The sequence below is a fragment of the Cyprinus carpio genome, chromosome A23 (genome assembly GCF_018340385.1).
Source record: "Cyprinus carpio isolate SPL01 chromosome A23, ASM1834038v1, whole genome shotgun sequence".
Lineage (NCBI taxonomy): Eukaryota > Metazoa > Chordata > Actinopteri > Cypriniformes > Cyprinidae > Cyprinus > Cyprinus carpio.
This window is the reverse complement of record NC_056594.1, coordinates 5,363,601-5,390,048: the sequence shown is the minus strand read 5'-3', so window position 1 is coordinate 5,390,048 and position 26,448 is coordinate 5,363,601. Positions and strand designations below refer to the sequence as shown.

Below are 26,448 nucleotides of genomic sequence, written 5' to 3'. Positions count from 1 at the left end.
ATTTAAAAAAAAAAATCCTGAAAAAAGAAACCTTTTTTAAATTGTAAAATTTCACAATATTACTTTTTACTGTATGATCAAATAAATGTAGCATAAGACTTAAAAAATAATGTACATAATGTATGCTTATATATCACACATATACATACAGTAGTGCATTTATCAGTTTTACTTCTGCAGCAGCATACTCTTGTTGAATTAGTCCAGCTAGAGTTTTCCGATTTGCCTTTGCATGGTAAATTTCCTGAAGGTATTGTAGGTGCATGGTTAAGCTCTCTAAACTGCAGTTACACAGCTCTGCATTATGGAGGTTGAGCAATGTAAAAACACACACACACACACACACACACACACACACACACACACACACACACACACACACACACACACACACATATATATCACAAACATTGTGTGTGTGTGTGTGTGTGTGTGTGTGTGTGTGTGTGTGTGTGTGTGTGTGTGTGTGTGTGTGGATCAGTACTGCTCTAACTCCCTCTCTGAGTCAGAGAACAGGACCCTAAAGGAACAAGGAGCAGAGTGAGGGAGCTGGTGAAGTAACCAAGCATTAAATTCGGCCGCTCCACTCCCCTAATGCTGCCTATCCTCTGTCTCCATCCTCCTTCACACACCAGCTGCTCTCTGCCACTGACAGCAAACAAACACACACTTCTTGAATCTGACCCTATATCTCAATAGTAGGCACTTTCCGTACACGAGTATCTGTGTTTACTGTACTTAGCCATAGAAAGAGTATGTGTACAGAGGATAGAGCTGCTCCCCTTATGTGCTGTTTGTGCGTTTAAGGCAAAAGAGACCTTACACACACAATCTGAGGCCCATTTAGCAAGGACAGTGAAATAAAGGACAAGACCACAAAGAGGGCCACAAAGAGACCAAACAGAGATGTCAGTGCACATGCACATTTATAAACACCCTTACTATCCCATCAGTGTAAAAGGTTACACCTGCATATGTGAATTACTGTATGAGAGGAAATTTGACACGCTCAAAAACACACACAGACACACTATTAGAGAGAAGACAAAAAACAGACAAAGAGGATGTAAACTTCTTGTAAACTATCTTAAAGCTATGTGCTTTTGATAGACATAAGAGTGAGCCTACCATTGATAAGTTATTTCATACAAATTTCATATTAATTTTATTTAATCTTTATTTAATCTTAATAGCATCTATCACTATTTGCACTTATTGAAAACAAGATGCCATTTTTATATGCCGTTTAAGGTTTGTGGTCGGTAAGGTTTATGTTTTATTTATTTATTTATTTATTTATTTATTTATTTATTTATTTATTTATTTATTTTTTTTAAGAAAGCTGCAACTACTTGATCCAAAATATAGTAAAGCACAGTAATGTTGTGAAATATTAGAATAAAATAATAACTATTTTAATGTATTTTTAAAATGCATCTTAATCCTGTGATGTAGAGCTTAGTTTTCAGCAGTCCATTGTCGCACGATCATTCAGAAATCAATATTTTTTGTGGTAACGTATCAATTTCTTACAAAAAAAAGAAGCACTGACCCCAAATATGTATAACACCGTTAATTAGACTCAAACAGCATGTTTAAAAAAAAAAAAAAAAAAGATTAAAAAATTATGTATTTTGTAACAGAAAGCATAAAATAGTAGCACAACTTCCCCTTTTTATTATTTAAAATGAAAAAAATAAATAAAAAGCATATGTTGCTAATGTTGTCATCATTTGATTTCTTCAACACTACTATTGATTGAGTTGATATTTAAAAGGGTTGACATAAAGCAGATTTGAAGTTTCCCCTCTAGTATTGCAAAATAAACACAACAAGTACTTTCCTCTCTAGCAGGGTTTCTCATTCCTGGTACTAGAGACACTTTCATGTACTCCAACATACCAAGCTGTAATTTTCAGGTAAACCCAAAGACCTTTATTAGTTGATTCAGGTGCTTTTAATTAGAGTCCGAAAAAAATTCTGGGGATGAGGAACCCTGGTCCATCAAGTTAGAAATAAGGAACATGGAAAGAATGGAGTTGAAGTAAAAACAAATGTTTAATCTCTTCATAGATCCCAACCTAAGGCTGTAAAATAAATTTAAACTGAAGGTTCATCCTTTAATTCCAGTTTATTTGAGCTACTTGTAATTATTATCCATATACTACTAGACATCAAAACTGATGAAGGCAGCCATATACTGTACCATCTTTCCTTAATATTGAGCATTAGCTTGAAAGAAACAGATCAAGAGGTCCACACTTTTTTCTTCAGATTCCTTGGTGTAATGGCTTTGAGAACTGTTGATTTTATTAGCTGTGATTGGCTCACCCACTCTGAAAATTACCAATTGAGTTTCTCCCGACCTGGGCAGGGATTCAAACCCGCAGTGGGTCACGATGTGTGTTTAAACATTGTCACCCAAGCGCACCACATTTACTAATCTAATGATAAATTAATCAAGATTCTGAACTGACCCGCTATTTTAGCAGTTTTACCACAAGACTACTGACACGGGAGCTTTAACAAGCTCCGCTTCTTTCCGTCAGGGAGCGGGCCTTAGTTACCTCACAGCTGTTGTGTGAGACAATATGATTGAACCTTTTTGTTTTGAATAAATTACCTTAATGCTGAAGTCAGTCTGTTTTACAACTTCCTCATGGCCTCTCTGTCTTTTCCCTTCGTCAACACACACCCATAACCAGAAGACGTCTTGTATGTTAGTGGTTTTCCTGCCATGCGACTGAGAGGACAGAGGAAGGAGAGAAGAAGAAATCAATAGGAAGCCAAATTGGAGAAATTCTTCCTATTACTCTCCCTTTTTCCCATTCCACACACTGCATCACCGATACAGCGGCTGCTGCTTCTCTGGTCCCGGCTCATCCTCTTCAGACACATGCGAACACACACTCGCTGACAGGAGGTACACACAAACAGGCAGTCTGCATTGATATGTTGTCTCTTTTCTTCTGATTGTATTTAGGCTTTTAAGGTTTGTGTGACAGAACATCATGATTTATTTTATCATCGCTTTTTCTTTCCCTCCAACAGACATCAACTGAGTTTGAATCTATTGTAAAGTCACAATGATGTGGTTCACACAGAGGTTTATGACTTCAGCTTGTCCATGCTCACCCACAGCAGTTCAGCTCCATCAGTCAGCCAGAACAATTCTGAAGCTCATCAATTTCAATCTAGAATGATCCCCAGCATCAAATCTAATTTATTATGTGCGCTCAATAATGCAGAGATTCCAGCTTCGCATTAACATGGACCTAATGATACTGATGCATTCTCAAATATAGTGTGTACACATAAACAGTACAAAGGTAGGAAGTCATCACCAATTAAACTGATGAGGCTGCTGTTACCACTCTGAGGTTGGTGCAAAGGCCTGATCCATGACAAGATGCTGAATTCAGGAGAGCAGAATAAGATGTGTCAGTATGTATTTTTGACCAAAGACTAGTCATGAATTATTAAACAAGTGGCAGCTATGGGTTAAAGGGTGACAAGTGCTTTGGGGTAAGGTGTGCCAGCAGCTTGATTAATACTGATAGTGAGCTTTACCTTCAAATACTATTACAAGTGCCATTACTCTAACAAATACTATTACAAAATATTCAAAACTGTTTGACTATATTTACATATTTTCAAAATTTGGTCCGATTTTCACAGTGTTCTGAACAAAAACGGCATATAGGCTGATTGGAAATTAAAAATCACTCTCTGGTGGCACAGCAGAATAGAGATTTACATAAAGCAGTGCTGCTTATAAAATCTTAACCCCTCCCCTAACTTTAACCGTCAGTAAGCCTAAGCAGATCATACAAAAAATGTAAGGTTTAATTTTTTGTTGACTTAGCCTGCTTAATTTTGCCTAGAGGAGAGCTTAAGTAATATTGACACATCTTACCCCATTATGCCCCTTCACCACATTCAAGAGCAGCCACTTCCACTCATCCATCCCAGGAACTGATCATGAAGAGACTGTAGCCATCTGCCTATCAGTTCAGCCTGAGGACAAGAAGAACAAAAGAGAACGAGAGATACAAAATATCATTTGAACATCACAAAATAAAGGCCACATTTGGCTCTGTTTGTGTTTTGCTATGAAGTATCTCACGAACAGGATCATCCTCATGATGATGAGGCTTTGTATTGATGATTAGAGGAATGCCACATCAGCGGTGGCATTTGAAAATGACTGCTCCACTAGGCAGATCTTATTTGGGAAGTAAATCCAATCTACTTCTAAAAAGGCTAGAGTCCTCTGGAACAAAGTGAGAAGGTTTTTCTCAGTTCATCAATGGGAACTAGGCACACAGTAGTAAGGCCTACGGAGGGGGACTGTGGGATTGAAAGCAGAGCAGAGGTAGCAGTGAGTGATTCTTCTGTGCCAATTACACTTCCCCGAATTGAAAAATAACTATTTAAGAAAACATTGTCTGTATTTTGTGAATTACTGGAAGAGAAAGAGAGATGAATAGGCTGTTTTGGCCAGTGATAGAGAAAAATTCACTGAATAGTTGCATAATTTCAGCCCAAGTACAGAATGTCTTCACAGTAGTCCGCTGCATCCTCCACCACCTAGAACTCAGAACCAGCCCACAAGATAAATTGTGCAGTGCAAACTGAATGCTCTTTTTGTTTTTTGTCTTTTTTTCCCAAAGTTTTGCATGTTTTTAGTGAATTATATGTGCTGAGACAAAAAAGACATCACAAATAAAGTCAAATGCATTAGAAAATACAGCATGAGAGGCTAATTTTGGAAACAATTGATGGTAAAGTCACTGGGCACTGATCCATACTCACAACAACTCTGCCAACAAGACGGCAAAGTGTTCTGTTCCTCTCATCCATTCCTTCTCTTTTTATTATTTCTCTCAAAAAAAAGAATAAAAAAAATATCTAAAAAATATATTCTATGGCACAAACACATAACACAAACACAGAACATAAAATCCACCAAAAAAAATACATAAAAAGATCAATTAAAAAATGAGTTAATAATATCAGAGTTTTAATAACAGAAATATGCAGCTCATATAGCAAAATATTCTGTGTACAATAGACTTACTAACACTATTATTTGAGCTGTTGTCTGTTGTCTCTTTTGAGGTAAGATCAATTCAGAGTTCACATTATATACATAAATATTACAAACAAAAGAAAGACTATTTTAAAACAGAAAGTTCATATTTCAGAATAATAGCATTATTATTTATGAGCTATATGAGCCAGGCATCACAACCAGCAATTTCTAAAACTTTTTAAGGATCTACTGTTACTTTTTAAACCATTAATGCTATTGATATATATGACTAAATATTTGTGTCATATTTTAGCTCACACTCCAAGAAACTATAATCTGTAATAAACTCATTTAGTAATAATTGTTTCACTTATGCTATCGACAGGCACATAAATACATGAGAACAGCCTCGAATTAGCGCAGGATCAATGAGGCAGGACACTGAATTAATTAAACCTGCTCAGCCAACATGCCCATATACACACACACACCATATGATTGAATGCATGGACAGATCCAGAATTACAAGACAAAACACACATGTGCTACACAGTGCCCTTCTGGGACAGGTGGATGTTTCTGCTGACGGCGCTGTCCTAAAGGTCACTGTGCTCACACACTCATACTAATCCACATGCTGTTAGAGCTAAATAACAGCTCCGTGCTTTTGTCTCTACAGAGAGAAGAGTGTTTACTACCTGTATTCAAGTATTTAAACATAAAATAACAACCTAAAAACCATAAACAAAAAAATTAAAACATAACACACACACACAAACACACACACACACACTACTTACCGCACTGCCTAGAGAACAACACACACACACACACACACACACACACACACACACACACACACATAAATGCTGTTCTTTTGGCCATCTATTTATCAAAGAACCCTGATCTTTTTATTATTATTATTATTATTATTATTATTATTATTATTATTATGAAGAAGAAGAAGAAGAAGAAGAAGAAGCAAACCTGTTTTCAAAAATTTTAATAAGATGATGAGATAATTTTTTTTTTTAATAAGATGCTTAATTTAAATTTAAATTGATTTAGATTTAAATTGAGTCTTAATAGTGGTGAAGATAGTATTAGGAGTCTCTTTTTTTGAGAAATCAATACTATGTAAGGAGTGCAATGTAAGGAGTATTTAACTGATAAAGTGATAGTTAAAACGATGTTACAAAATATATCTAATTAAAATAAATGCTGTTCTTTGGAAATGAAAGAATCCTGAAGAAAAAGTATTTAGCTTTTCACAAAATATTAAACAGCACAACTGTTTTCAACACTGACAATAAGAAATATTTCTTGAACACCAGCCACGGATCATGTGACACTGAAGACTAGAGGCTGCTAAATATTCAGTTTTTGAATAAATAAAACTTATTTCAAAAATATATATACCTTTTCAAAAGGAATACTTTTGTACCTTTTAGGTACTAATATCTTTGTAACACTCAAACTTTTGAATTGTATAGATAAAACAACCAGTGCCAATATAATATATATACCTTTTCAAAAGGAATACTTTTGTACCTTTTAGGTACTAATATACCTTTTCAAAAGGAATACTTTTGTACCTTTTAGGTACTAATATGTACACTTTAGGTACTTATATGTATCTTTAAGGTACCAATATTGACTCTTTAGGTACAAAGGTGTGCCTTTTGAAAAGGTACCGCCCCAGAGACAACTTTTGTACCTTTTTTTTCGGAGAGTGTACCAATATCAAGAGTATTGATATTGAATATTAATACATAATGCATTCAACAACAAATATTCATTTTTTGGTGGACTACCCAAAAGGCAAATTATGAAGCTTTTGTCTGATTATTCTGCGTCTCTTTAGATGTCCACCCAACATTTATGATTATGGTCACTACTGAACACAGTGTTACACTTATTCACTTCTGGTACACTGGTCACATAAGCGCCATAACCATTATTCACTTTGTCTGTTGGTGTGCTTGAGAGTGTTTAATGTTTGCATGTGTGAGTATGTTTGTGTCGTCCCGCTCTTTATAGACCCCAGTGTAATCTTTTGATTTGCTGGATTGACCCCACTTAATTCAATGGAACAGAATTGCTGTGACAGCAGCACTGAATGGATTTTCAATGCACTGCACCTGCACTAATAAGTTTAAGGATAACCTCCTTCCTTCAGCGTAGAGAGAGCGAAGAAAAAAACTGAGAGAGAAAGCTATGGGGGGACAAGACAAATTAACTAACAAAACAAAAACACACTTCAAAGGAAAACAATCAAATTTATCCACGCAAAGACTCCGGAGTCACACATACATACACTGGTCAACAAACACTTCTAGAGGCAAGGACATAAATTCTCACGTGAGTCACACATACAGGACACTGGCAATCAACAGGGCCTAAGACTGCAGCAGAGCTCTAGAGGCAAGGACACCATAAATTATGCTATACTGAAGGCAGCAAAACACAACATGCGAGTGTGTCGCAACAACTAGAATATTGTGGTTATTCTGCAGGGCCTAAGTGGATGCAGCAGAGCTCTAGTTGTCAATTCTGCTTGTAAAGTAACCGTTACTATTTCAGTGTGAGATATCATAGTGAATTGACCGAACAAATCTTACTATTTCAGTGTGAGATATCATAGTGAATTGACCGAACAAATCAAACCCGTTTGCTAAATTTTCTGTCTTGTAAAGTACCCCGTTACTATTTCAGTGTGAGATATCATAGTGAATTGACCGAACAAATCAAACCCGTTTGTGAGATTAGATCAAAAGTGTGATTTATTTGCAAATATGCCATCAGTTCTGATCAGTTCTAAACATCAGATAGAAATATATATATATATATATATATATAAAAAAACAAAACAAAAAAAACAAAAAAAACTATATATATATATATATATATATATATATATATATATATCCTTGACTCAGAGTATATGGGAACCTTCATTGCCAGACATAGATTTATCAGTAATATTTTACTGGGGCACACTGATATTTCACTGGGGCTCATGCCTGCACCTCAGCTATTTACAATTTAAAATTTAGGGATGTAACGATTCACTCAACTCATGATTCGATTCACAATTTTGAGTTCACAATTCGATTTTCTCACCATTTGTTTTAAAACAATGAGATTGAGGACATTATACAGTAATTGAAAAGATGACATTTTATTAGGCAATTGCTGCACGATTCTTTGTGAAACTGAAATATAACAAAACTAAATTTAAATTTTAAAACAAACCCCCAAATCAAACAAGTAAGTTACACAAATAAAAGAAATCTCTTAATTTGTCTGTGCTCTTTCCATTTTAAATTAGAGGCAACAACTGGATTTAATCATGATCCAAACAAAGATGCAGCATACATGCAGCATGAGTAGTTTTTAATCTAAATTAGACTGCATCATTTCAAAATTTGAAGCAAACCAGAATGGTCTGACTTTAGTTTTGTGAAACTATACTACATAAAACATTTGAATGAAATGGCAGATGCACTGAATGAGATGAGGGTTCACTCTCTGACAGCAGGTGGCGATCATGAACAGCAGTGATACAGCGTTTCCCTGGTTACTGCTGCAAACAAAGCAGCACTATGCTTATTGAAATAAATAAATATAACTTATAACAATTCGGCTGAAAGAGCTTAGGTCACCAGTTTGATAGACCTTTTTGATAGAAAAGAGTAGTCTATGATCAAATATTAACTTAATGAAAAGTCACAATCAAGGTTTTAACTGTCAATTAAAGTTCTCACAGTTTTTTTTTTTTTTTTTTTTTTTTGTTTGTTTGTTTGTTTTGTTTTTTTAACAGCAGAGAAAACATAACATAACCAAACATGTCAGGGTTATATTAATAAATAAATATATGTGTAATTGCAGAAGCAGAGCAAATCAATTATAGGTGATTTAATTTCCAAGATAGGTCTTGGGCACTTCACTCCCAAAATTATTCCTATCTGTTCAGGCCATATGGAAGGCCTTCTTTAATTATTTTGCGCACTTCTGATTTTGAAATTTAATTGTTCTTTTATCAACATGCATTCTGAAGATTTGGAATGCTCTGTTACTCTGTGCAACTGCAATTTGCATTTTGGAATTCAGTTGGTGTTAAGCAGCCCCTCAAACAACTATTAGTTTATCTCATTGACCTGAGTTCATTTCGGCCTCTATTATTTAGTAATTCAGCCACTTTCTTTTTTTTACACACATTCATTCCTGAATAATACTCCTTCTACAGTGAACAGTTTTAATAGAAAATACACTCGAGTCATTAGCTTTCCCTGTGCGAAGCTTACGCCTCTAGTGCGACCATGGAGTGAGCCATCTAGTGGTGACTGCACAAAACAACACGACGGGGTCACAATGCAGATTTTGCGGTCACAGTGCAAACTACTGCTGAAAATCTGTCATTCATACATATTAGATATATTTGTTGGCGGTGGACAGCGGATACAGACACATTGCGACCTACTGCACTGAGACAGGCGTTAAAATCCAGCCTGTCTGTTTAAATGGTTTTGCAAATAAATAAATAAGACATAAAACCGAGCCCTTCTTATTCTTAATAGCAGTCTAGCTACAATAACTTTTAATGTAGACCAGGGGCTGGTTGCATAAAAGGCTTAGAATAGTCTTAAAAGTTAGTCATCTTTTTTTTTTTTTTTTTTTTTTTTTTTTTTTTTTAACTGGTCAAAACTGGTTTGAAACTGTTACATAAAACCGTAGCATGGTCTAACTTGAATCCGAAAAATAAGACTTCATACCACTTGGCTAACTGTTAGTTGGTCAAATTAGTTCTTAAGACACAGTCTTAACATACGGGCTATAGCCCCAGTTCTAATTACATTCTCCAAGTTTATTCCTTGCTCATTACAACTCCATTCACTTGTAATTGCAGAGTCTAAAGACGTTTTAAGTAGGCTTTTCATACAATTGATCTTATTACAAATATTCCAGTAAATAGATCGTTTTGCATAAACATCAAAAACATGTGTAAAGCGAAAATCGCTTGCTGCCCTCTAGCGGTGAAGAGGTAAAGCGCAATCTAATTATACTGAGCTCACTCCCCTAAAAAAAAAAAAAAACGGTTTAACCATTTTACGCAAGTTTTGCATTTGACTGGGGTCTTTAACTTAACTCGACCTTATATGTGTCTATTGTTGTGCTATTTAAACCTGTACAAGCAAATATAAGCAAAAAAAATCGATGGGGAACGTCAACAAACTTACAATCAATGAAATGAAACTTAGATTAGAAAGTTAATTAGTTAGTTTGATTTTGTTTATGGTAATAACTGTAGTATCGAGTATATTTCGATTTGTGTTTTATTATTTTCTCTGAACTGCCCTCGATAATGATTTACTGTAACAGGTGTTTAAAGTTTGACTAGTTCCACCGACAGATGGCATTAGTGTTCATTTCAAACAAGTGCAATAAAGACTCAATACAGTGTGTGTGTGTGTGTGTGTGTGTGTGTGTGTGTGTGTGTGTGTGTGTGTGTGTGTGTGTGTGTGTGTGTGTGTGTGTGTGTGTGTGTGTGTGTGTGTGTGTGTGTGTGTATATATATATATATACACAGTACAGGTCAAAAGTTTGGAAACATTACTATTTTTAATGTTTTTGAAAGAAGTTTCTTCTGCTCATCAACCCTGCATTTATTTGATCAAAAATACAGAAAAAAAAATGTAATATTGTGATATACTATTACAATTTAAAATAATTGTTTTTAAATGTATTATACTTTAAATAATCATTTATTTCTGTGATGCAAAGCTGAATTTTTAGGATCATTATCACATGATCCTTTAGAAATCATTCTAATATGATGATTCATTATCAAAGTTGGAAACAGTTCTGCTGCTTAATATTTTTTCAGAACATGTGATACTTTTTTAGGATACTTTGATGAATAAAAAGTAAAAAAAAAAAAAAAAAAAAAAGAAGAAGCTATGTTTTTAAAATATAAATATTTTGTAATAACAATATACACTATTGGTCAGTAATTTGGGGTCAGTATTTTTTTTCTTTCTTTTTTTAAATAAAATCAATACTTTTATTCAGCAAGGATGTGTTAAATTGATAAAAAAGTGATAGTAAAGAAAATATATTATTAGAATATATATTATTAGAAATTTTTTTTTTTTTTTTTTAATAACTGCAGTTCTTTTTAACCTTTTATTCATCAAATATATTAGACAGCAGAACTGTTTCCAACACTCATAATAAATCAGAATATTAGAATGATTTGTAAATGATCATGTGATAGACTGGATGTTACATGTGACACTGAAGGCTGGAGTAATGATGCTGAAAATTCAGCTTTGCATCACAGGAATAAATTATATTTTTTTAATTATTTACAAATAGAAAACTATTATTTTAAGTTGTAATAATATAACTATATTACTGTTTTTTCTGTATTTTTGATCAAATAAATGCAGGCTTGATGAGCAGAAGAGACTTCTTTCAAAAACATTAAAAATAGTAATGTTTCCAAACTTTTGACCTGTACTGTATATATATATATATATATATATATATATAAAATGTATGTTTGTCTGTGTGTGTGTGTGTGTGTATGTGTGTGTGTGTGTGTGTGTGTGTGTGCTTTTCTTAATATTAAGCATGCACATATTATGTGTTTTCAGTACTAGACTGTTTATTTGCACAAAGTAGCTACTCTGTCTGGCACAAACCATTGTATATATTTTATAGTATGATATTTTGCACTATCATTGTATATATTCCCTTCTGGATTGCCTCTCTTCTTGTTTAATATCTCTATTTGTATCTGTATTTGTGTCTGTCTTTTTTATGCCAACCTTGTGAGCTGCTAAAGTCTTTCGTTGTTTCAATTCCATTCTATTTTTTGCTTTTCTGTTCAAAAGTATTTGCACTAGCTTACATTAATACATCTGTTACTCATGGCATTACATGTCTCATTTAGCTAGGCTAGAAATAAAAGTATGCATTACATATATATATATATATATATATATATATATATATATATATATATATATATATATATATATATATATATATATATATATGTATACGTCGGTCCTGGAGAGCCGCAGCCCTGCGGAGTTTTGCTTCAACCCTAATCAAACACACCAGAACAAGCTCATCAAGGTCTGAAGGGTTACTAGAAAGCTACAGGCAGGTGAGTTTTAATTAGGGTTAGAGCTGAACTATGCAGGGCTGTGGCTCTCCAGGACCGGAGTTCGCCACCCCTGCTATAGACAGATAGATAGATAGAGCTGTCTGCCACTTGAGGTACAAAGCTGCTATAAAACTAACAAGCTCTTAACAACCACATTGATTTTTTATATATAGCAGACAACATTTTCCAGTCATCTGGTTGCATCAAGGCAGTAGTACGTTATAAGCACTGAGAAGCTCACTTTGTAAGAAAAGCATGCCTCATGCGTAGTGAAATTTATAGTGAAACCACTAAAGAGTTCTGTTGTAGACCACAGAAATATGAACCTCTGGAAAGTGAGCATGAGCATTCTGAGATACAACTTAGAATATCCACCCTTCAAATTGACACAAAGCAGAGGCCTGTGGTGTGAAACAGGTGGAAACATTTTTCAATATATTAAAAAGTGATTAATATTAATAAAAGTGATTAATAATTTTATCATGAATAGTCATGCTTCACCTTAAATATCAAACATAAAAATCTGAATATATAAAAAATATCAGATATGAAATAATAAGTAAAAAATATTATACAGAGCACTGTTAAAGCAAAAATGTAGTAAGATTGTGTATATGCTACATTTCTCTGAGAAGGCACAATATGTACGATTTTTTTATTAAAAGACCCAAAAACCACTAGAACAGTGTTATATAATTTGCTGACTTGTGTACTTACATTATCCCAAATGTTTCGAAGAACGTTTAAATTAAGATAAATAAGCAATTTTAACTAGTGACATAGACCGTGCCCATAGTGTCATTATGTCGCTTGCCAATGACATCATAACCCCTCAAGTTTTGTAGAAAACATATGGAATTGTTTTTTCTTCTCATCATGACATCTCTCATTTCTCCTTTTGATTTGTGCTGGCTGCTCTCTCCTTTTCTCTCTCCACTTGTGTTCGTTCTCTTCTATCCACACCCGTCATCTTCTACTTAATCTAATGTCTTCATTCCTCTTTTGTTTCCATTTCTTTTTAATATCCTGCTTTTCTCTTCCCCATACATTTTATCCACTAATTTCTCCTTTTTCCTCCCCTCTTTCTCCACTCTTTTTCTCCCTGTCCTTCTCTTAATGTGTGCACTGCCCACTTATCTGCGTATCTGTCTTTTTCATTTGCATTGAATTTTCTTTTTGTGGTAAAACTTCACAGTAAAGTTGTATTTTTTAACATAAGTTAGTGTAATAGTTAACATTTTACAAAATGTATTACTATTAGTAAATGTTCATTTTTACATACATTACATCCAAAGAGTGGTCCAAAAATTGAAAAAGTTGGTTGCTTGACTATTTTTAGTTTGACTAGTTTTCTTTTCATAATGAAAAATCCTATTCTGATAAATTAACATTCACAAAGATTCATTAAATGTTGTGAAAAAAGTTAGTTTATTGTAAATGAAGTAACTGATCACAAAAAAAAACTTTATTGTAAAGTGGTTTTTGCTTGACTTTCTCCTCCCTCCATTCCATTTCTGTCTGAATACAACTAGCACTCTGAGCTGTGCATTGTTCTTCAAGAGAGTCATAGACTGCTGTTTTGTATTGAACTGCTTATTCCAGATCTATGTTACCCTTCTGCAGGAATTTGTGGCACAGTCATTAGCTTGTGCAACACACATAAGATGGTAAATGTTATGTGATTTCAGTGTTTGCTCTATTGCATCAGTGATGGACTGTGAATCAAAACCAAACATTGTGCTGAAACCAAGGAAACTTTCCTTGATTCTGCCCTCAGGAGTAATGTAACGCACACATACTGCCAGTTGTTCAGAGTGCCTGTCCTGTGCCTCATCTGCCATCAGAGCATACATCTTTTAATTTCTCATTTCTTTTATAATGCTTTCTGTGACCTCTTCTGAAATACATGCAATCATTTCATTTTGCGATGAGTGAGACAAGTAGGTAGCATGGGATGGAGCATTGTACCACTGTAGAAATGGGTCATACTCTGTAAGAAGTTTCCCTGATTCTGACTCTGGCACTGTTCATAATGCCTGTGGAATGCAATCCTCTGATTTCCCAGAAATGATGTCACAGCAACAACTCAATGGAGGTAGTCACATCTCCCACTAATTTCTCCTACCCTGGCAGAAGAAGCTGTTCTGTAATATCCTCATTTGTTTGGGTTGTTTTGTAGCTCTTCCAACATGTCATGGAAGCTGAAGGCTACTTTGCTCATGCTCTCTGAATGATTCTAAGGCCCCTTTCCAGTTGGAGAAACCTGCACTTGTTAATGTGTCTTTGCTGTTTCAAATATGACGCATCCCAAAGAGAAGGCAAGAAAAGCAGAATGCAGAATTTCTGGATACTAAGTATTCAAGCCATTGAAATTCATCCAGCCAATTCTTATTAAAAGCTCTCTGCTGTGTTCCAAATTGGGTAAAGGGTTACTGCTAAAGCTTTACCTGATTTTGACCTGTCTGTAGTGTTCCTAGATCATCCTTTTCACTTTCTGCCCCTTTCTGTGTTTCTGTTCCTAAAGCTTCTCCTTTCCTTGCTGATTCATCTGGGACATGGTAAAAGGGCAAGCTTAGCTCTATTATTGTTTTAACAAATGGCCCTCAATTAACAACATGATTTTTGTGAAAGTGTACAAGTGACGTGACATGGCCATGTATGGTGACCCATACTCGGAATTAGTGCTCTGCATTTATCCCATCCAGAGTGCACACACACAGCAGTAATCACACACACACACACACACACACCGTGAACACACACCCGGAGCAGTGGGCAGCCATTATTGCTGCGGCGCCCGGGGAGCTGTTGGGGGTTCAGTGCCTTGCTCAAGGGCACCTCAGTCATGGTATTGAAGGTGGGAGAGAGCGCTGTACATTCACTCCCCCCACCTACAATCCCTGCCGGTACGACTCAAACCCGCAACCTTTGGGTTATGAGTCCGACTCTCTAACCATTAGCCCACGACTTTTACATAAAAAAGTGAATAAAAAAATATCTTCAAAGAAAATCTTTACATGCACATATTCAATTTTGTATAGGGTACCCTAATCTTACTTTACACATACCATCACATACATAATACACACACACACACACACACAAACACAAAGTGTCTAGGATAATTAAAAACACGGGGCTCTAAACACATATGTTTTAGGGAGCATTTGTACATGCATTTACACTGCAATTACAAATTGTATAAATAATCTTATGAGATGAATGTTTTAAAAATAAAATTTGTAATACAGAAATATGAAATGATAGGAAAGAATTTGAATAATACCATGAAACTTTAAAGTAAAATTGCCAGTAGGTGGCCGCAAGCCACTGTCTTAATGAGTAATTCATTGAGTCATTTATTCAATCGATTAGTTCAAAACGGCTGATTCATTCAGAAATTAAGAAACTGTTTTTATGAATGGGTCAGTGAATCGTTGAGTCACCGGATTCGTTCATTCACCGCTGTGTTGCTGCAGAGATGCGCAACATGGCTTTGTTCAAAAAACATTTTCTTTAGGCTAGTGAAATATTTATTTCTTATTAACTTGTTTATTGAATTGTTGCCCTCACACGAAGAAAAGTCTGCCACAGACCATACTAACCCTAACCGGTCATAATCGCTCTAAATGTATGCCTGTGTATATATGTATGTGTGTGTGTGTGTGTGTGTGTGTGTGTGTGTGTGTGTGTGTGTGTGTGTGTGTGTGTTTGTGTGCGTGTGTGTGTGTGCGTGCGTACGTGTGTCCTAGGAAGTCTGCGCTGCACAACCTTAAATGATCAAGAATGCAAACACGAAATATAATGTCTTGATTAAAAAAAAAACTATATTTGCAGCTTCACATTAGTGGAATGGCTCAGTAAATAACGTATTTTGACAGATGGCGAGATTGTTACAGAAATAAGTTATAGGTTATAGTAATTTACAGATATACCTGAAGCAGCTGCATCTTGCCGTTTAATTGCTGGCTGGGGGTGTTTTACTTTGAAAAAAAATTTAAATGCCCATTTTTATTTTCAAATAAATTGATATAGCCTGGTAAAATACCACACACACCAAAGAACCGCCTGACTCCTGGATCGTATAGACTCTATATGTTCTTATCCATGGTTGGCCAGTTTACATGTCAGTCAAAAGTAGCTACGAGCCTCATTGGGCGGTCCTTATCGGGAGTGAATGAATGACAACGTAGACACTGTTAAATGTGCAGAGAACGAATCTGCGGTTGTAACATAAATTATTTTGTTGCGCATTAAAACTCAGTGATGGTGCATACAAGGCATGGTAATAAAACATTCGGGGCTTCAGCCCCCTTAGCCCGCCCCTAGCCTCGCCCCTGGCGTCTACTAATAGCGAATCTCAAGTTTAAAGTGCATAAACATCACTACAATAATAAATGTCATGGAGCTTGTCAGCTGCGAAACTATTTCGCTAGCGCTGATGTCAAGTTTCTGTCCGCGTGTGTGCTTCTGTGAGCGAAAACGGGCGAAAGAAAGCGTGATTTCCGTATTTAAAAAAGGATGAAAACACGGAATTTGTCATTTTTTTTACCCTGTTGTTTGTTATATTTATTTTGTCAATGTCTTCTGGTGTTTTGGTTCTTTTACTGTTGTAGATAGCCCATTGTATGACAAAAAAAAAAAAAAAATTGTAGGCCTATATACCTTTTGATTGTGTTTGGGTCCCCCTGGACGAGGAGCATGGCGTGTGCCTAGAACCCTAAATCGAGGCCGGAGTACTGATTGGTCCAGCAGCGTAACGCCATTGGGAGGGGGGCAGATTCTCATTGGGGGACAGCAGCTTAATCCGAGAGCTCAACATTTTATAATATCTACAATTTAAGCTTTTATCCATGGATTTACGCTGGGGGAGACAATAAACGCGAATGTGAAACGAAATGACAAGATCTTTCGGAAATGGAGGAGTCGTCTGATCCTCAGTAGCATGAGAAAGTGAGTAGCTTTCATGTCATTTCTATGTTGAGACCGTGATGAATGAACAACACCATGTGATAGTAATGAAAACTGGGTGGAAAGGGATACCGTAAGGTAGCACAGACAGCAGCTATCTCAAACCACAGCGAGCCATGTCTGCTGATGAGACGCTCACTGATGTCTGTCTCTGGAGGTCTGGTACTAAATGCTCAGACATGAAGTGCAGTGCAGACGACACATAAATGAGTCAGGACTGCGTATTTCCTCCACCTGTTTCCAGGATGCCAATGGAGACACATGCTCATATAAACACAAACCACAGATGACATCATGGCACACATCCTATTTTTTTTTTTTTATATAAATATAGCGTTTTACAGCATTGTTTATATATCGACTACCGGTTGCTTTAATGTGTTATGTCACGAAACCTACAGCAAATTAGCCTAAGTAACGGCAGTAGAATATAGACTATTTAACCGTTTGTTCCTCTGAACAGCGTCAGTTTCCAACATGCTCTGAGGACTACATTTGCGATCCGGATCTCCATGAAACGTTCTTTCGAGCCGACTCTTGTCTCATTTGTTCACGTTGTTCACGTGGTGACGTATAGAACTGCTGAATGATTCTTCTTCTTCCTCTTCCTTTTTATTTTATTTATTAAAAAAAAAAAAAAAAAAAAATGAAACTAGTGCTGCGTCCCAATTCGCATACTATCCGTCCTAAATAGCATTCGAAAATAGAATTAGTATCTTTTGGTCATTTGATTTTCTACTTAAAAAGCAATAAAGAGAAATGAGAAACGGTTTGATTTTCGATTTTTCGTTTTGTTTAAGAAACGGAAAACGAAAATGTAGCTGGAATTTTCGTACGTTTGTTCATGGGTAAAAATGAGATTATGCTTTAATATTTGTTTTGAATGTGTTGGCGGCATTAAAACGCCCCATTCATCCCTTCTTTACCAACACCAAAAAACCGCAAAGGCGAGCCGAGTTTATTAATGGTCCGTGTATCTTTTGGTCATTTGATTTTTTGTTTAATATTGAAAGCCTTCTTCGTATTCGGCTTCATTTTTGAAAAATATAATAAAAAATAAAAAATCAACAATCAATAAATCTTCACAATCAGGGACAGAAAACGAATAAACAACTAGTCCTCGCTGGCTGGAAAACGAATAAACAACTTGAATATTATTCGACTACTCTACATACCTTAGTGGGCGGGAATGAAACGCCCCTCTCTGCTGATTGGTCAACCAAAATTACAACATAATAGAGTCCTAAAACAAAACATAATAAGAGTCCTACGCTTCTACGGATTCTTAACGTGTTTTTTATTTCTACTATATGTGTATCTCTTTCTCTTCGATTAAAGAATAGGTTGACACAAACCGTACTGAGGCACTGCCTTTTGGTCCTTCGGCAGCAACACCTGCCTTAATAAATAATACTACCAACCAATCTACTTCCAAAGAAAGCTGCGTGATGCACTGCAGCGCGGGAGAATGTAGCCATGTAGGGTGCTCTCTTAAGTCAGCCTATTGTAGCGAAGCGCAGACCGCTATCAATTTATGTGAACATAGTCATAACTTTTGTTTTAGAAAATATGCTGCATTTTTGACTATAGAGGAACTTAAATAAAATGACAGATATGAAAAGAAATTAGCACATCTATTATTTTTTCTATTTTGAGTTTTATTCATAGAGCACTATTTACAAATTTAGGAAATCATATGCTGTTATACCACTGGCATGGGACTATTTGTTCGTCAGAGCGCTTGTTTCAGTGATTGAATTTAGTGAAATGTGAATTTAACGTCATGAATTGAAGGAAAACTCATTTGAGTTACAAGAACATATCCCAACCCTGAAATAACACTTCGAACAATAAACCAGAGATCAGTGTCAGAAATTAACTTTCCCATAAGAGGCACCTGATTTTAAGTTTTTGTTTTGTTTTTTACCGTTTTTTTTTATTTTTTTTTTATGATCTTTAATGTTAAATTCTTACTTCAAAAAATAGATAATATTACAATAGGCTGTTACCAATTAAATCGGTATTCAGAGATATAAATCGTGCGTCTGAAGATGCTTTTATAGATGTATTTACATTTTAATGGTGATCAGACAGCTGTACGTGCATTTACATAGCAATTACAAATGTATAATGAAATAAGATTAATGTTTTATACAACATTTTCAATACAAAAATATGAACAAAATGAAATTATTTGAAATGAAATGAAATGAAATGAAATGAAATGAAAATGAAACTTGAATTATGAAAGTAATATCACCACTAGGTGGCGGTATTTCATTGGGTTAATAAAGAAGTCTTTTATTCAGTCTATTTGTTCAAAATGCTTCATTCATTAATTCAGAAATAAAATCAAGTGGCTGTCTATAATAAATGGTCAGGGAATTGTTGTCTATAATAATGGGTCTTTCAAAGACTGATTCAAGGAACGATACACCACTCTATGCACCTACTGTGAGTCACACAACGGTTCTGTGACGTGGGTTTAGTTGGCAGAGAAATAGAGATAAGAGATAACAATTTTCTATGCTATCAGTTAGCTGGTCAATACCCAATATTAATTAAATAAACTCAGCTTATTGTCTAAAACTACCTATGTTCACATAAATGAATAGTGGTCTGCACTTGTCTAATAGCCTACATTCTCCCCGCACTGCAGTGCACAAAGGTGTGCCAAAGATGTATAGGCTAGTAAGTAGTTGTGAATGCAGGTGCGAAGTACATTAATATTTATGAGATAAACTAAATGTTTTACTGTTAGGTTGCAGAATTTATGCCTACACAAAAGAAAGCTCTGTCTAGGCTCTGCCTCTGTACGGTTTGTGTCAAGCCATTCGTTAATCTGGGCTGCGTTTCTCGATAACGATTGATCTTAGACCTCATTTGAAAAATCCACAAATTAATATAGAAAACAATCGATTTTAACAAGTTTTCTTTGGCCAAATTTAGTGATGCTTCTCCCCCACATGCAGAGACTTAATACAAATATTAGACCCTAATATATAATATAGTTAATACCCAAAAACGATTATATACTTATATTAATATATATATATTATAATATATATATATATCTATATATATATATATATATTATTATTTATTTTTTATTTTTTTTAAATAGACATTGCAGAATCCTAGGAAATCTATTATCATTAAATTATACATTGGGATTATTATTTCATAACAACTTTTTCTATATATATACGTAATTTATAGAGAACAACACACATTACACCAAAACACACATTAGGCTACCTTCATAAATGTACTGACATATTTTGCCCTGTTCACTGATAGTGGCATTCGCATAATGCCACATTTAGGCTATACAGGGCTCTAGACTCTTCTTCCCACTGGTCGCTCTTTTGCGACTTTCTCAGTTGGTCTTTGGTCTTTTTTTCAGTTTGTTTCTTTTTTTTTTTTTTTTTTTTTTTTTTTTTTTTTTTTTTTGCTACAACATGGAAATAATCAATGCATGCTGATGGACCTTAAAAGGTAACGAGTGAGAATATAGTTTAACGACATAAAGGTAACGAGTGTTCAACATTCAACCTGTTCTTTTTCATCAGTATTATTTGTGATTTAAATTTTGGGAATTCCTCTTTTGCTGTGTTATAAGCCAGACTTTGGAGGCTTTCACTTCCAATTCGAGATCTTGGTGTCACGTTTTACAAGAAAAGATAATTGTTTTTGCTTTGCTTATATACACTTTTCATTTTTTAAAGAAGAAACCGCATTTTCCGTATTTCATTTCTGGGTTAAAAAATGAAAAATGAATGGACGCAAAAGTACACAGACCATATCCAGTAGCCTATGTATGCTATGCATAGTGTGCAAATTTTCTGTATGCATCAAATACCCGGATTACCTACTATATTTACCAGAATCTGCTAAATATAGCCTAACTCAAGTACACTGAAATCAGTACAGAAGCTGTGCTGGGAATGGCATACTATCATACAACTCCTACTATATTGCAGTATACTGCGTGTATACTGTGAATAGTAAGTGAATGTTCTGTATGCATGGAATGCTCAGCCACTGCATGGGATACTGTTTCCCAGAACACAACGCGCTCCATGTAATGTTTCATCTTCAAACGCGTGATTGAACTGGAGGCGGGGAATAGTAATTATAAAACCCTTTTATACATACATGTTACTGTAAACTACAAACTAACGCTGTGTACCTAAAACAATATGGTAAGTAGGACATAAATTGTACTTTAATCTCTACAGCACGTTTCCGATCAAGTCAAATTATGTCACATTTATCTCTATAGTGCTTAACAGTACAGATTTTTTCAAATATATTGAATAATAAAAATATTGACGTAATATAGTATATAAATAACGCAATAATTTATTGGCAGAGACTATTTACATTAACTCCACCCAACAATGCCTGGCTGCGATAAACAACACTGCAAAAGATGCCCATTTAGCCTGTCTCTAATACGCGTGATGGTTGATTTTGACACGAGCGACCCGAGTTCGAGGCCGCCCTTTAACAAACTTGTTCTAGGCTACTCCTTTTCCCATCACATATCAGATCAGAAGGGCATTTATTTTCAATAAAAATAAAGGAAATATTTGAAAACTGGAAATATAACCTCATTAATAATACAGATTTATTAGGTGGATAGCAGTATAAGTGTAGGGAGGTTTCTGTCCCAATAAAGTTGCATTCATTTAAAAATATTTTTAAGAATGCTAATTTAAACACACTATGTTATTGCATACTGTTTTATAATGTAATACAGTAATGAAATATAAATACCTACCACCTAACTTCTATTTACACTATTATTATTAGTTCTGTTCAGTATGTGAAGTCCATTAATTCTGAAATGAGTTCAACTGGGCAATATAGCATTGATTACTAGTATGAATCCTTAATTAACAAGCCTTTGTAAAAAGAATGGTTAGTACATTTATTTGTGAGGTAACAACCTCAACAGCTGTGCTGGCTGCTGAACTGAAAATTGTCATGTGACAACACTTTTGCATGCTACTCTGAAAATATTTATGCTTATTGTTCTAATACTGTTTTGCACTCCATTCTTTAAAAAAGTAGGCAGTATACAATGTGTAACTGGGCAGTAAGCAGTATGCGGTAAAAGATGCCAAAGATTCCCGGATGGTCGACTACTTCCAGTTAGAATTCAAAAAGATGCCAAAGATTCCCGGATGGTCGACTACTTCCAGTTAGAATTCAAAGTACAGATCGATGCACACTCTGCGTCCCAATTGGCCTGCTTATACTATGTACTAAAAGTATGTATTATTTTTTGTTATGGAAAAGTACATACTTTTAAGTGTGTAGCAAAAGAGTTTGCACAGTCTGGGACATACTACAAAGAGTCATTTAACGGAAGAGAAAGTTGTTGCTTAGTTACGCACAATGTAAACAAAGCATTTGACACTTCATTCTTTCCTATTTATCCAATATAAATTTCTCTTCGCATTTTATATATATATATTGTGACGAGTCAGCTGCCTCCTCCCTGATTATCATCGGCACCCCGTCCTAAATCGCCGCCCTTCACCAGGCTCCCGACAGGAGTGGGTGTGTGAGAGAGGAGGGGCGCCCCCTCACGCCCCAGACCGGAGAGGGGAGCGCATGCGACCGCCGGACTCCACCCCTTACCTGGACTCTTCCTCCATGAACACTGCCCGACCCACACGAACCCCGCAGCACAACGAGGACACCAGATTCCCTGTTTGTTTTGGACATTCTTCCCCTTTTGGACACTTTATTCCCTCTTTTGGTTTATTTTCTGTTAATAAAAGCCTCTCAGAGGCCTGACGCCACGCCCACTGTGTCTGTCGTTTGCGCCTCCCGTCACTATACAGGTCCTTCTCAAAAAATTAGCATATTGTGAAAAAGTTCATTATTTTCCATAATGTAATGATAAAAATTAAACTTTCATATATTTTAGATTCATTGCACACCAACTGAAATATTTCAGGTCTTTTATTGTTTTAATACTGATGATTTTGGCATACAGCTCATGAAAACCCAAAATTCCTATCTCAAAAAATTTATCGACCAATAAAAGAAAAGTCTTTTTAATACAAAATAAGTCAACCTTCAAATAATTATGTTCAGTTATGCACTCAATACTTGGTCGGGAATCCTTTTGCAGAAATGACTGCTTCAATGCGGCGTGGCATGGAGCCAATCAGCCTGTGGCACTGCTGAGGTGTTATGGAAGCCCAGGATGCTTCGATAACGGCCTTTAAGCTCATCCAGAGTGTTGGGTCTTGTGTCTCTCACTTTCTCTTCACAAATATCCCACAGATTCTCTATGGGGTTTCAGGTCAGGAGAGTTGGCAGGCCAATTGAGCACAGTAATACCATGGTCAGTAAACCATTTACCAGTGGTTTTGGGCACTGTAAGCAGGTGCCAGGTCGTGCTGAAAAACGAAATCTTCATCTCCCATAAACTTTTCAGCAGATGGAAGCATGAAGTGCTCCAAAATCTTCTGATAGCTAGCTGCATTGACCCTGCCCTTGATAAAACACCACAGTGGACCAACACCAGCAGCTGACATGGCACCCCAGACCATCACTGACTGTGGGTACTTGACACTGGACTTCAGGCATTTTGGCATTTCCTTTCCCCCCAGTCTTCCTCCAGACTCTGGCACCTTGATTTCCGAATGACATGCAAAATTTGCTTTCATCCGAAAAAAGTACTTTGGACCACTGAGTAACAGTCCTTTGCTGCTTCTCTGTAGCCCAGGTCAGGCGCTTCTGCCGCTGTTTCTGGTTCAAAAGCACACACCTGTGCATGGTGGCTCTGGATGGTTTCTACTCCAGACTCAGTCCACTGCTTCCGCAGTGTCCCCCCAAAGGTCTGAAATCGGTCCTTCTCCCACAATCTTCCTCAGGGTCCGGTCCCGGTCATCTCTTCTCGTTGTGCAGTGTTTTTTTTTGCCACACTTTTTTCCTTCCCACAGACTTCCCACTGAGGTGCCTTGATACAGCACCTGGGAACAGCCTATTCGTTCAGAAATTTCTTTCTTTCTTTCTGTGTCTTACCCTCTCGCTTGAGGGTGTCAATGATGGCCTTCTAGACAGCAGTCAGGTCAGCAGTCTTACCCATGATTGCGGTTTTGAGTAATGAACCAGGCTGAGTTTTTTAAAAGCCTCAGGAATCTTTTGCAGGTGTTTAGAGTTAATTAGTTGATTCAGATGATTAGGTTAATAGCTCGTTTAGAGAACCTTTTCATGATATGCTAATTTTTTGAGATAGGAATTTTGGGTTTTCATGAGCTGTATGCCAAAATCATCAGTATTAAAACAATAAAAGACCTGAAATATTTCAGTTGGTGTGCAATGAATCTAAAATATATGAAAGTTTAATTTTTATCATTACATTATGGAAAATATTGAACTTTTATGACAATATGCTAATTTTTTGAGAAGGACCTGTATATATGTGTATATTTAGCTTACACTGCTCTAAAATTTAACCTACCAACTCCAAAATATAAACACCACCAACTTAAAAAACCAAGAAAAAACTCACCGTAGATCTATCAGATGCAGGTCTTTCGTGAGGAGACTGGTGCTGATGTTCATGTGCAATCATGTGTGTAACAATGAAAGATAAACTTATAAAATAAGTTTAAATATGTTAAGTAAAGAGAAAGGACACACACTCACACGCATATGTGTGTGTAGGTTTAGGCATAAATCTAGGACAGTAATACAGAAATATAAGTATTATGCATAAAGACAGGACACTTGACACAGTACTAGAGTAATTTTATTTACTGTTTTGTAGACTGACATCATCACACCATACTGTCAGCTGAATGCAACAGTTCCCATCCTTAAGCTGTTTCTGGACAGAGAATCTGACCTCCGTCCCTATCTCCATCTGACAAGACAATCCATAGTCAACCTCAGAGCTGCACTACCTAATGAAAAAAAACATCGATGTTCAAAAGATACCTAACTTGCTATCCCACTCTACATCCTTACCCGATTCTTCATCCTATGTGGTGGCTTCTGCCGACGCTGTGAGGAATCATTCTCAAAGCCATATCTTCATTACTCCAAAAAAAAATAGACTTCCAATCCAATAGAGACAAAACAGCCAGATCTTTTTCTGAAAATTTTTTTTTTCCTTTAAGGCAGTGGTCCTCCTTGGAGAGCTACCATCCTACAGATTTCAGCTTCAACCCCAATCAAATAAACCTGAACCAGCTAATCAAGGTGTTCAGGGCTACTTGATAATTATAGACAGGTGTTGGAGCAGGGCTGGAACTGAAGTCAGCACAACGGCAGCTCTCCAGGATCGTGGTTGGAGATCCCTGCTTTAAGGTGTGTTACATACATTTCGTACATCCTGTCATTGTTTACCTTTTTTTTTTTTGGCTATTCCTCCAATCTATTTCCTGCAAGCAGACAGGAGCTCCCAGTATATATTACATTAAAGGAAGAGGCTCCATCATATATTTTCTGTCTCATGTCAAAACAGGATGTGCAGCTTTACCATAAACCGTATGTCTGCAATTCTCATCTTCACCCTATGTAAGCACATTCTATTCTCATGCAGGTTTCTGTGCACACAGGCAAATACATGATTATAATAGTAAAATACCTTGATACATAAATGGTTATATTCACAATGCTTATACTTGAACAATTCATATTTTGACCAATAAAAATCTTCTACATATTCCCCTCGAGACTTACTCAAGTCTCACCTTTACTTGTTTTTACCCAGAGTGCAGTTTTTCACAATTCAGTCTGATCAGTTATCACTGCCTAGTGCAGGGATCTCCAACCCTGCTCCTGGAGAGCTACCGTCCTGCAGACTTCAGTTCCAACCCTGCCCCAGCACACCTGACTGTAATTATCAAGTAGCCCTGAACACCTTGATTAGCTGTTTCAGGTGTGTTTGATTGGGGTTGGAGCTGAAATCTGTAGGACAGTAGCTCTCCAGGAGCAGGGTTGGAGACCACTGACCTAGTGACTCAATTAAGTCACATAGTTTTTTATCACCAATGACTAGATTATGTAACGGCATTCTAGTGGAGTACCAGGACCAAACTTCTGCCCCCACATTTGACTAGGATGGCGTAATAGATCCTGGTCTCCCTAATCCCTCATTTAAAATAAAATAATGTTATATGCATGAGCGTGCAATTGGTTCAGTGCTTGATGTTGTTATCACAGTTATGTAGTATACAACAGAAATACAAATTCAAAAGATAAAACATGTACTATCACAAAAATAGCATAG

The 26,448-nt window shown here is 36.0% G+C and overlaps 2 protein-coding genes across 2 annotated transcripts in view; one reads left to right on the top strand and one right to left on the bottom strand.

Moving 5' to 3' along the window:
* Positions 1-26,448, bottom strand: part of LOC109050245 (sterile alpha motif domain-containing protein 10-like) — an 890,290-nt gene that overhangs the window by 673,350 nt on the left and 190,492 nt on the right. The window lies entirely within an intron of this gene.
* The window catches only part of LOC122135067 (solute carrier organic anion transporter family member 4A1-like), a 38,848-nt gene continuing 29,356 nt past the window's right edge, over positions 16,957-26,448 (top strand). The window contains exon 1 of the mRNA XM_042712751.1: positions 16,957-17,165. The gene's annotated coding sequence lies outside the window, so the exon portion shown is untranslated. The remainder of the gene's footprint in view (positions 17,166-26,448) is intronic.